This window comes from Oryctolagus cuniculus, chromosome 6, assembly GCF_964237555.1.
Source record: "Oryctolagus cuniculus chromosome 6, mOryCun1.1, whole genome shotgun sequence".
Taxonomy (NCBI): domain Eukaryota; kingdom Metazoa; phylum Chordata; class Mammalia; order Lagomorpha; family Leporidae; genus Oryctolagus; species Oryctolagus cuniculus.
Window position 1 is genome coordinate 92,808,249 of NC_091437.1, and position 12,257 is coordinate 92,820,505.

General features: G+C 42.3%; 1 protein-coding gene across 38 annotated transcripts in view; it reads left to right on the forward strand.

The window, feature by feature from the left end:
- CSPP1 (centrosome and spindle pole associated protein 1) overlaps positions 1-12,257 on the forward strand; it is a 144,216-nt gene that overhangs the window by 123,911 nt on the left and 8,048 nt on the right. The window lies entirely within an intron of this gene.

A 12,257-nucleotide genomic window follows, 5' to 3' on the forward strand; every position in this document is an offset into this window, starting at 1 on the left:
TACAAAGTTTCAAAATTGGAATTACTATTATGAACTTTAAAAATCACAGGATTAGTTTTTGTGAAAACCTATTCCTGGATGGATTTTCATAATAGCTGTTGTCCTTCAAGAGGTGACTGGTTAAATAAACTCTGGTGCGTCCATTCTGTGGAACACTGCTCCACAACAGAAGGAGCAAACTTGAAACACACAGTAATTCTTCAGGCAAATATGCTGAGCAAAAAAGCAAAACCCCATGACAAGAATTTAGAAATGGAGAATAGATTAATCATTGTCCAGATTTAGGAACAGGAAGAAATACATGTGGTGAAAAAGGGCACATGAAGGATCCTCGATTGTGGGGGTGAATACACGGATACAACCAGAAAATAGGTTAGTATAGAGCTTATTGTGCTTGCACAAATGAGTAAAAGTGAAACTGGTGAAAATTGAATATCAGTGCATTGTATCATTATCAGTATTGTGGTTGTGAGTTCTGCTGTACTGGTTCTGCTGTACTGTACATTTTAAAAGATTTACTTATTTGAAAGGCAGAGTTACACAGAGCCAGAGGCAGAGAGAGAGAGATCTTCCATTCACTGGTTCACTCCCCAAATGTCTGCAATGGCTCATGCTGGGCCAATCAGGAGGCAGGAGCTTCTTCCAGGTCTCTCACACAAGTGCAGGGGCCCCAGCACTTGGGCTATCTTCTGCTACTTTCTCAAGCCATAGCAGAGAGCTGGATCGGAAGAGCAGCAGCTGGCTCTTGAACTGGCGCCCATTTGGGATGCCGGCACTGCAGGCTGAGGCTTTACCTGCCATGCCACAGTGCTGGCCCCTGTACTTTACTTTTGTAAAAAGGTTACCACTGGGGGAAACTGGGCAAAGTGTACAAGGGATCTCTTAGTTATTTCTTATAACTTCATATGAATATGTAATCTTAATAAATAGTTCAGTTAAAGTCAAGGGAATATTCAGTTTTCACAACATATATGAAAGCACCTTGAGATCTTTTCTTTCCTAAGACTATAATACACCCTTATAATTAGTAACTCTGATTATAAACACTTCTGTTATCCTAGGACCATCAGGAAATTATCTCTTCTACAAACTAGTTGTATTCTATGCAAATTATTTTAGATTTCCATGTGATAGAATTTTCAAATTATTTAAAAATAAAATACTAAGTAAAATGAGTTTACCCCTTCCAAGGAAGTTGCACTGGAAAGCATGAGTAAGCCACTAAGAAATAGGGATGAGAAGATATCTTACTTATGGAGGCATCATAGAAATGTTGACGTGGTTTTGTAATAATGAAGATAGTCTGGGCCAATCAAGATGGTGTCTTGGAGTATTTCATTGTAAAACCAGACGTTATACTAGACCAAACATACAGTGGTACATACTTTTGGCTAATGCTCACTGCAGATATTTTGTGGTCATGACTGTTACCACTTCTCTAATGAATACAAGGCTGATGGTTTCAATGTTTTTGTTGTTTTGAACACAAAAAACATAAAATTTAGTCTTAACCATTTTAAATTGTACAGTTGAGTCGTTTTAAGTGTATTCACATTGTTATGTAATGAGTGCCACTATTCATATCCAGAACTCTTCATATGAAACAGCAATTCTCCATTCCATTGTATTTTCCAATTCCATGAATTTGACTACTTTAGGATCTCTTATAGGTGGAATCATATAGTATTTGTCCTTTTGTGGGTTATATTATTTAGAACAGTATTGTCAAGGTTCATTCGTGTTGTAACGTGTCACAATACTCCTTCCCCTTTCTGAGGCTAAATAATACTCCATGAAATGAATATACCACATTTTGCTAATTCTTTCATCTGTTGTAGACACTTGAGTTGTTTCCAAGATGAGAATAATATTGCCGTGAATATGAGCATACACATATCTGTGTGGGTCATTGCTTTTAACCCTTTTTGGTATCTCTCCAGAGCTAGAATTGCTGGATCGTATAGTTATTTTATTTTTAATTGTTTAAGGAATTGCTATACTATTTTCCACAGCAGCCATACCATTTTGCATTCCCATCAACAGTGCATAGGATTTCTGATTTCTTCACATCCTCACCAATACTTGTTACTTTGTTTTAAAATATCCATTGTTATAGGTGTGAAGTGTGATTTTTACATTTCTGTAATGATAGTGCTGCTGAACATCTTTGCTTGTGCTTATTGACCATTTAAATATATTCTTTGTAAAAATGTCTATTCAAGTTCTATGAAGGTTTTTTTTTTAAACTTTTATTTAATGAATATAAATTTCCAAAGTACGACTTATGGATTACAATGGCTTCCCCCCCATACCGTCCCTCCCACCCACAACCCTCCCCTTTCCCACTCCCTCTCCCCTTCCATTCACATCAAGATTCACTTTCGATTATCTTAATATACAGAAGATCAGCTTAGTATACATTAAGTATGGATTTCAACAGTTTGCTCCCACACAGAAACATAAAGTGAAAAATAATAGACGATTTTTTTTTAAATGATGATGAAATCAGAGCAGACCTATTGTCATGTTTAATCCCAGTGAGAGTCAAGTTGGGAATTGATAATTTTTTTTTTTTTTTTTACAGAGGATCAGTTTAGTATGCATTAAGTAAGGATTTCAACAGTTTGCACCCCCATAGAAACACAAAGTGAAATATATTGTTTGAGTACTCGTTATAGCATTAAATCTCAATGCACAGCACATTAAGGTTTTTTAACTAGGTTGTTCTATTGTACATTTGCAGAAATTCATTATATATTAATCCCTTATCAGAGCTATGATTTGTAAATGTTTTCTCCATGGTGGGTTGCCTTTTCACTCCAGATTATGCTGTTTCATGCACCTAAATGTTCAGTTTTGATGTAGTCCAATTTTGTTTTCCTTTGTTACCTTTGCCTTTTCTGTCATCTTCAGAGAATCACTGCCAAGTCAAATGTCATGAAACTTTCAGCTTATGTTTTCTTCTAAAAGTTTCATAGTTTTAGTTTTTACATCTAGAGACCTAACAAATGAGTGTGTCAAAATAAATGCAGCATGGTGCCAGTGTTGTGGTGTAGCAAGTTAAGCCATCACTTGTAATGCTAGCATTCCGTATCATAGTGCCAGTTTGAGTCCTGGCTACTCTACTTCTGATCCAGTTCCCTGCTAATGCTCCCAGGAGAGATGGCCCAGGTGCTTGGGTCCCTGCTACCCATATGAGAGAGATCAGCATAGAGTTCCTGGCCCAAGATTTCAACCTGACCCATCCACGGCTGTTGTGGCCATTGTATCCATTCCCCCCACCCCCACCTTTTCAAACAAACACACCTTAACAAATTAAGGAACAAAGTCAAACAAAGTCCGGTCTCAGAACATAGTAGAAATAAACTAGAAATCAGAAAGATTGCTAGAAAACCCAAAATATTGGAAATTAAACACTCGTTTTAAGGTGTGCAGCACCTTAAAACTCCTCCACAGAGGAGAAAATAAAGCAGTAAATAAGTGGATACATTTTGATGTTAGTGCCTAAGGGAGAACATCAGAACTAAGCAAGGGCATCTTGAGGACCTTGTAACTCGTGGAGACCTGGGATGGCAGCAAAGACAGGAATAAAGCCAATGGACAGTCAGAACCCTGGCTCTGCAGCTGGAGGGAATCCCCTTTGCACAGGAAAGAGTAAATAGGAAAGCCTCAGCAGAATCCATCTCCAGGGACAATCCTATATATAGGGGGTGACCCTGTAATCGTATACACAGGGACGAAACCCGGTTATCACAGACTAGGAGCCCAGTAAAGAGGAACTACCTGGAGTACTCATGGAAGCTTTGCTTCAGAGAAGAAACTCACTCCCCCACCCTACTCCATTCCTAACCACCACCATCCAAAAGGAGTCACTTTTGGAATCCACACTGCCCTGGGGGAAAGAAGCACTTGCACTGGCCTGGAGGCCACAGATTTTCATACCACACTAGCACAAAAGAATGCAGCCTCATAAATCTTAACTAGACTGTGGGGAGCAGCCTGGACTGGACTGAGTTACTGGAATTAAGACTTATTCTATGCATCTGCTCTCCCACAATATGGCGCTGGGAGAGAAGTAAACAGCTTCCGCACAGCTGCCTCCAGTTCAACTAATAAGCTGTAGGACTTGCTCCTGATTGGAGAGCAGCATACTCGGCGTGTGGGCAGCCGAGTTGGGATTGGCGGAGGAGGACTATAAAGGAGGAGAGAGACGGCATGCATCAGGAACATCTATGGGGAACATCTAAGGGAACCCGTGCAGCCCCCGAGAAAGCCGGCCGGCGGTGTGCCGCTCCCCTGCGGAAGTGGGGAATGTGGCCAGGGGGAACTGCCCTTCCACGGAGGTGGAAGGGATAGTAGCCAACCCGGGAAGAACCAGCAGCAAACCCGGGGAGGGCCGAGCAGACGAAAGAACAGCGCAGGGTCCTGTGTCGTTCCTCCACAAAGAGGGGGAGCGACATAATGGTGCCGTGACTCGGATAGGAAACCTGACTCGGATAGGAAACCTAGGACGGATAGCAAACTTAGGAGGGAAGAAACGGGAAGAAATGGGAAAATACCGGAGAGAGAGACTAGCAAAGAGCCTAGGTGCCGGAAGAAGCTATTGAAAGCCTAGGCATAGACTCGGATATGGACTGTGGGAAAGAAGTTAGGATTGACAGCGAAAGTGAAAGCTTTCATAGACTCGGATGCGGACTATGGCGGGGAAGCTAGGAGACTGAAAGCGAAAGTGAAACCTGGAGGAGGCTTGGACTCGGATACGGACTGTGGGGAGTAGCCAGGAGAAATGAGAGGAATATTGTTGGAAGAAAACTTAAGGAAACATACCGGGTAGAGAAAAATGTTAGGGAGGATGAAGCCGCGAGTGCAGGCCGAGGCGGAGACATAAGCCACCTTGGAATTCTTCAAGTCACCCCGGGGAGCAAGAGGCGAAGATCTGGAACCAGAGGCAGAGACGTGGGCCGCCAGGTTGAAATTCGCCAGGTTAGTCCGGGGAACTTGGACTGAATGCCGGTGGTGGCGGAAACATTCGCGGAAGCCGCCGCGTGCAGAGAGAGCACGGGGCGTTGGCGCGAGGCCGTGGTGCGGGCGCGAAGTGCGTGGAGACCGCGGAGCGTGCGCGCAGTGCGTGGAGACCGCGGAGCGTGCGCGCAGAGCCGGGAACCCGCCGGCGGGGCGAGGCGCCAGGAAGCCGCGCAGAGCCGTGAAGCTGCCGCGGGGCGAGGTGCCGAGAAGCAGCCTCGGGGCGAGCGCCGCCGGGAAGCCGCAGGGATAAGAGAAACAGAAGTTTAGAAGTAAGATGAGAGAAATAGGAATGCTGGAAGATAGAAGTAAAATGGGAGAAATAGGAATGCCCGGAGATAGAGAAATAGAGAAATAGAAAGGCCTCCCCTCAACATGGCAACGAGAAAGTTTGGATTCGGTCTGCCTGATTAAGTGAGGCGATGAGCACCTGGGCGGCTAGCAGCTTATGCGCCGCAGGTCACCGAAGACAGGCACGAATTATCATCAGTAAGGCTTCCCCACGATGCAACAATTAGGAGGCTTGGATTCGGTCTGCCTGATTAAGGCGGTAAGCGCCAGCAAGCAGCTCGACCAGAGTATGAGCTGCAGGTCACCGAAGATAGGCACGAACCAACACTAATAAGTCTCCCCCACAATAAGGCAATGAGAAGGCTTGGATTCGGTTTGCCTGATAGGGCTTGTAAGCCCCTGCAGGCTCGACCAGAGCATGCGCTGCAGGGCACCGAACACAGGCACGCATCAGCGCCTAAAAACCTCCTCACAATGGCGAAGAGAGGACCCGGATTCGGTTTTCCTGATTGATAGGACTTGTAAGAGCCTGTGGCAACTCTAGCAAGGAGAGCAGAGTGTGTGCCGCGGGACACCGAAGACAGGCGCGTATCAACGCCAAAAAATAAAAAGAAAGGGGGATCTGTGGGGAGCAGCCTGGACTGGACTGAGTTACTGGAATTAAGACTTATTCTATGCATCTGCTCTCCCACAATATGGCGCTGGGAGAGAAGTAAACAGCTTCCGCACAGCTGCCTCCAGTTCAACTAATAAGCTGTAGGACTTGCTCCTGATTGGAGAGCAGCGTACTTGGCGTGTGGGCAGCCGAGTTGGGATTGGCAGAGGAGGACTATAAAGGAGGAGAGAGACGGCATGCATCAGGAACATCTATGGGGAACATCTAAGGGAACCCGTGCAGCCCCCGAGAAAGCCGGCCGGCGGTGTGCCGCTCCCCTGCGGAAGTGGGGAATGTGGCCAGGGGGAACTGCCCTTCCACGGAGGTGGAAGGGATAGTAGCCAACCCGGGAAGAACCAGCAGCAAACCCGGGGAGGGCCGAGCAGACAGAAGAACAGCGCAGGGTCCTGTGTTGCTCCTCCACGAAGAGGGGGAGCGACATAGACCCAGCAGAGCAGTGGTGACCACAGCACCCTAGCCCACATAGCACGCTGTGCAAGGAACAAGGGGTACAGAACAGCAAGGGTTTACTGCCCCAACAACCCAAGAAGTAGGAATGCTTATACCCTTAGACTTGGAGCCCAGCCTTCTACCTTATACCCTTCCCTTTTCTCACTTACTAGAGGCATCACTTGTCTTTGCTATTGCTCTTGAACACAAGGTCTGCTAGTCAGGGATCCCATGACTTGAACCAAAATAGCCTGCCAGCAGCTCTCAGGACTGTGTACTCTGCATGGTATTTCCAGCATCAGTGCTTGTGTGACCCTGGCCCTTTGGGCAATTGCTGGGGAACTGCAGGAACTATGTCACACCTAAACTACCTGTCAGTGCTCTTGGGACAGTGGTGCAGGATCTGTGCAGTGCTTCTGGTTTTGAGGTGTGTCTTAGACTCCTGTCACTGTTTCTATTGATTATAGTGAGAGAAGGTATATGAAGGCCACACTACAATATTCAATTAGAACTAACCGCAAAGTAGGCTACCTGAAGACCATCTTCAGGAATAAGCTATAACTGCCACTCTTTAAAGGGTAGAAACAGTTTATCTGCCAGATTCAGAAATATCAGTGTAAGGACACGAGAAGTATGAAAAAGCAAGGCATTAATGACATTTCCAAAGGAACATAATGTTTTAGTAACGGACTCCAATGAGAAGGAAAATGAAGAAATCCTGATAAAAATTCTTTTTTCTTTTTTAAAGATTTATTTTATTTATTTGGAAGACAGTTATAGAGAAAGAGACAGAGAGGTCTTCCATCCACTGGTTCACTCCCCAGATAGCCGCAACGGCTGGAACTGAGCTGATCCGAAACCAGGAGCCAGGAGCCTCTTCGGGGTCTCCCACTCAGGTGCAGGAACCCAAGCACTTGGGCCATGATCTACTGCTTCCCCAGGCCATAGCAGAGAGCTGGATTGGAAGAGGAGTAGCCGGGACTAGAACTGGAACCCATATGGGATGCCTGTGCTTCAGGCCAAGGCTTTAACCCACTGTGCCACAGCAGTGGCCCCTGATAAAAAAATTTCTAAAGAACTGTTTAAGGATGGTTCAGTGACTTACAAGAGAATACAGACATTCAACAAGAACAGGTATAAATTGCATGGCAGGAATGAGAAGTTCTGCAAAGAGAAATCTTGGATAATCTTGGATATGAAGAACTTAGCCAAATAAAAAGATAAAGTTTAAAGCTCAACAACAGACTAAATCCAGTAGAAGAAAGCATATTTAAACTTGAAATATCCCAAACAGTAAAATAGTTTAAAAAAAGAACATAGCCCTTGACATATTTGCTGCCCTATTAAATAAATAAGCATTTGAATTTTGGGAATCTCTATAGAAGAAAAGAGGGGAAGACAAAACTTTTAATGAAATAACAGTTGAAAAAAATTCTAATGACAAGACCAATTAGTCAGCAATAATAACTTTAAATGGACTAAATTCACCCATTCAAATGTACAGACTGGCTACATGGATTTAAAAATACATCGAAATGATTTACTGCTAACAAGAAATTTATTTCACCAATAAAAACAGACATAAAGGTTGGGAAAAAAAACGTTCCATGCAAATGGAAACTAAAAACAAGCAAGGATAGTTGTATTTATACTGATAAGATAGACTTTAGGACAAAAACTGTAAAAAGAGTCAAAAAAGGTCATTATATAATGATCAAGGAATCAATTTAGTAAGAAGACCTAAGAATTGTAAATATGTATGCATCTAATGCTGGCACATCTAGTTTTATAAAATTGTACTATATACCAAAGTATACTAACAGACATATACAGAACATTTCCTCTAGCAACTGCAAAATACACATTTTTTTCATCAACACATGGAACATTATCTAGAGCATTTGCCTCAAAATAAGTCTTAACAAGTTAAAAAATTGCAATATACCAATTCTTTGATCCTAGTAGAATAAAACTAGATGTCAATAATGAAAGTTTAGGAGTTACATAAGTACATGGAGATTGAACACTTTTAAAGAAAAGCCTTATTTATTTCAAAGGCAGAGTGAAAAAAAAAACAAGAACGAGAAAGATCTGTGCCATCATTCGTTCCCCAGATGTTTACAACAGCTAGGATTGGGCAAGGCGAAAGCCAGGAGTTAGGAATCCATCCATGTCTCCTATGTGGGTGGCAGGAGACCAGGTATTTGGGCCATTATCTGCTGCTTGCCAGGTGCATTAGAAGGAAGCTGTTTTGGAAACAAAGGCAGGACTTGATCCTAACCACTCTGATGGGCTGCAGGTGTCCCAGGTGGCAGTTTAACCCACCATGCTACAGTGCCCACCCTTGAACAATACACTGCTGAATGAAAAATGGGTCATCATGAAACCAAAAGGAAAATTAAAACATGTATTGAAAAAAATACCAAAATGTACAGGATGCAGCAAAAGCAGTACTAAGAGAAGTTTACAAGGATTAAGTACTTTCCATGAAAAAAATAGATTTCAAATAAATTAATCATGAATCTCAAGGAACTAGAAAAACAAGAACAAACCAAACTCAATTAGTAAAAGGAAAGAAATAACAAAGATCGCAGCAGAAATAAAATAGATACTAAGAAAACAACAATAATGATCAGTGAAACAGTATTTTTTGAAAAGATGAACTAAGTTGACATACTTTTATAAAGGCTCACCAAGATAAAAAGAAGAGTTGTAGATGAATTCAGATATGAAAAGGAAACAGATGATTAGATGTTTTGAAAAATTGTAGGATTACAAATTGGAAAAACTGATGAAATGGATAAATTTCTTGACATATACAACCTACCAAAATTGAACCATGAAGTCATAGAAAACCTGAACAAGTGGGAGATTGAATCAGTGATAGTCTTCCAACAAAGCCCAGAATCAGCTGGATTAACTGCTGATTTCTATAGAACTTAGAGTAGAAAAACACCAGTTTCTTTTAAAGTATTCTAAAAAATTGGAGAGACCCCCTTCCAAACTCATTCTGTCATTACCCGGATATCAAAAACAGACAAGGACAAAACAAAAAGATAACTATGTATATAGATATAATAATCTTTAACAAAATGTCAGTGGATTGAATCTAACAGCATATCAAGAAGATCATCCACCATGATAAAGTGATGAAAATTGATAAACGTAGTAAAGAATGAAAATCATATAGATTATTTCAAAGACATAAAAAGCATTAGATAAAATTTGACATCTGTTCATGATTAAATCACTAAAATATGTATAGAAGCATCATTACTTAATATAATAAAGGCTTTATTTAGATGATAAACCCAAGTGAACATTATACTGAATGAGGAAAAGCTGGAAGCTTTTACTTTAAGAATTGGAACTCACTATTCTTATTCAGTATTATATTGGAAGCCTTAGAGCAGTTAGGCAAGGTAAAGGCATAAAAGGTATACAGGACAAAAGGAAAAAGTCAAATTATTCCTTTTTATGCATGAAATGATTCTGTAATTAGAAGATAAAGTCCACCAGACCATTAGATCTGATGTAGTTCAGCAATGTTTCAAGACAAAAATGTAAACATTGAAAACAACATTAACATTTTAAAAAATTATCTTCATGTATTTGAAAGGGAGAGGGAGGAGTGGGTAGAAAGAGAAATCTCTTCTATCTTATATCATCTGGTTCATTCCCCAGATGCCCACAATAGCCAAGGCTAGGGACCAGGCTGAAGCCAAGAGCTCAAAATTCCATCTGGATCTCCCACATGGGTGACAGGGACCTACACACTTGAGCCATTATCTCCTGCTTCTCTGGGTACACATTAGCAGGAAGCTGGATCAGAAGTGGATGTGGACTTGAACTCAGCATTCCAGTATGGAATGCAGGCGTCTCAGCCAGTGGCTTACTTGTTGGCCACAACAGCTGCCCTAGCATTTTTTTTTTAATATTTATTTATTTGAAGTTAGAATTATACAATGGCAGAGAGAGGAGAGGGGAGACAGAAGGGAGAGAGAGAGAGAGAGGTCTTCTATCTGCTGGTTCACTCCCCAAATGGCCACAACAGCTGGAGATGGACCAATCCAAAGCCAGGAGCTTCTTCCTGGTCTCCCACATGGGTGCAGGGGCCCAAGGACTTGGGCCATCTTCTGCTTTCCAAGGCCATAGCAGAGAGCTGGATCAGAAGTGGAGCAGCGAGGACTTGAACTGGTGCCCATATGGGATGCTGGCACTGCAGGTGGTAGGTTTATTTACTATGCCATAGTGCTGGCCCCTGCCCCAGCATTTTTACATACCAATAGTGAACTCACCAGAAAAGAAAATCCCATTACAACAGTTGTAAAAAATTAAAAAATATAGGAATAAACTTAGATGAGGATGTGAAAGAAACTGAAGGTACAAAAAATTAGAAAGATGACTTCTGTGCATGGATTGAAAGAATCAGTATTATTAAAATGTGCCAGGTCATTCACAGATTCATTGTACTCCCCATCAAAATACCAATGACATTTTTGCAGAATTAGAAAAGATACTAAAATTCATAGAGGAGCATAAAGGTCTCTAAACAGCTAAAGCAATGTTGAACAAAAAACAAAGCAAGAGACATCACACAACTTGATTTCAAGATATACCACATAACCAAAACCAGCATGATTTTGCCATTAACAACAGACACACTGACCAATGAAACCATTTAGAGAAATGAGTGCATGCCATTATAACCAATTGATTCTCGACAAAGGTGCCAAAATCATATAATGGAGTAACGGCAGTCTTTTTGGTAACTGATGCTGGGGAAACTGGATTTTGTATGCAGAATGAAACTTGAGCCTTACCTGTCACCTAATACGGAAATTGACCTAGAATATATAGAAAACCTAAGTGTAAGACCTGGCATAATGAAACCGAAGAAAACGTAAAAACACTTCAAGTCATAAGTATTGGCGGTGATTTTATGGATGTGACCCTAAAGCACAGGCAACAAACTGAAAAAGACACATTGGATTTTATCAACCTAAAGCTTCTGCACAGCAAAGGAAACAGTCAACAGAGTTTTGAGTCACCCTACAGGATGGGAGACTATTTTCACAACCTATTTATCCCACAAAGGGTTAGTATCCAGAATATGTAGGAACAACAAAAAAATAAATCTAATTTAAAACTGATAAGCAGTGGCCAGTATTGTGGCAAAGCATGTTATGCTGCCACCAGCGATGCCAGCATCACCTGTGGTTGCTGGTTCAAATCTTGGCTGCTCCACTTCCAATCCAGCTCCCTGCTAATACACCTGACAAAGCAGTGAAAGGTGATCTAAGCACTTGCGTCCCTGTCACCTGTGTGGGAGACCCCAATCAAACTGCTAGCTGTGATCTGGCCCATTCCTGCCCATTGCAGCCATTTGGGGAATGAACCAGCTGATGGAAGCATGCTCGCTTGCTTGCTCGCTCGCTCGCTCACTCGCTCTCTCTGGCTTTCAGATAAATAAATCTTAGAAATGAACAGAACTCTCTCAAAAGAAAAAATTCAAATAAGTTAACAAATTTGTGAAAACATGCATAATATCATTAGTCACCTGGGAAATGCAAATCAAAACTACAATGAGATACAGTTGTGAAATAGCTATATGAAAAAGGCAAAAAATAGGCCGGCGCCACGGCTCAATAGGCTAATCCTCCGCCTAGTGGCGCCGGCACACTGGGTTCTAGTCCCGGTCGGGGCGCCGGATTCTGTCCCAGTTGCCCCTCTTCCAGGCCAGCTCTCTGCTATGGCCCAAGTGCTTGGGCCCTGCACCCCATGGGAGACCAGCAGAAGCACCTGGCTCCTGCCTTCGGATCAGCGCAGTGCGCCAGCC